Raw genomic sequence first — 388 nt, forward strand, 5'->3', positions numbered from 1 at the left:
TGTTTGCAGATAAGAAGTTGGTCTGAACTGGTCAGTCTGTTCGGCTTCAGATTCCTTTGATAAGTAAATTCCTTCAGCCTTGCACCAATCATCGACCATCTCACCTTTATGCCACCATTCTCAAAGAAGTAAACAAAGCTTATAACATAATTCAGTACAATACTTGTAGACCTTCTATGTTACATCATCACCTCCTGGGGCACTCTTTGTTCTTGCCTTCTTCACTCAGCTAAATACTTGTTTCTTGCTGAAATTACCAAGATGAAATATTTGATTGCTGCTCTCCTTTGTAATTTCAAACTGTCCATGATTAGGAATGGTTGATTTCGTTTTGGGTCAGTGTAGGTGTCCGGTATACACCCATCAATTTCATCTTTATCACATCTTA

This window comes from Octopus bimaculoides, unplaced genomic scaffold, assembly GCF_001194135.2.
Source record: "Octopus bimaculoides isolate UCB-OBI-ISO-001 unplaced genomic scaffold, ASM119413v2 Scaffold_175889, whole genome shotgun sequence".
Classification (NCBI taxonomy): Eukaryota; Metazoa; Mollusca; class Cephalopoda; order Octopoda; family Octopodidae; genus Octopus; species Octopus bimaculoides.